Genomic DNA, 312 nt, shown 5'->3' on the forward strand with positions numbered 1-312 from the left:
GGGCCCGAGCCGGGGCCGGAGCTCGCCGCGCTGCCGACCGTCACACACGCAGAGCGGAGATTTTTTAAGTAACAAATGTACTTTTTTATTTTTGAAACAAAAATATCATTTTCGGTTTAACAATAGCCGGATCTCGCTGAATAAAGCCTTTGCATATTTTCCTGTTTTAATTGGTTGTATAATAAACAGTCCTGACCCCGCACTCTCTTTTCAATGAGTTCAGGGTGAAACGCGGACCATGGGACTGGAAATGACTTTTTCACCACTTAAAACAAGAACAAGAATACCAGGAATCAGGCGGTATTAAACAGC

The sequence above is a fragment of the Corvus brachyrhynchos genome, unplaced genomic scaffold (assembly GCF_000691975.1).
Source record: "Corvus brachyrhynchos isolate BGI_N302 unplaced genomic scaffold, ASM69197v1 scaffold223, whole genome shotgun sequence".
Taxonomy (NCBI): domain Eukaryota; kingdom Metazoa; phylum Chordata; class Aves; order Passeriformes; family Corvidae; genus Corvus; species Corvus brachyrhynchos.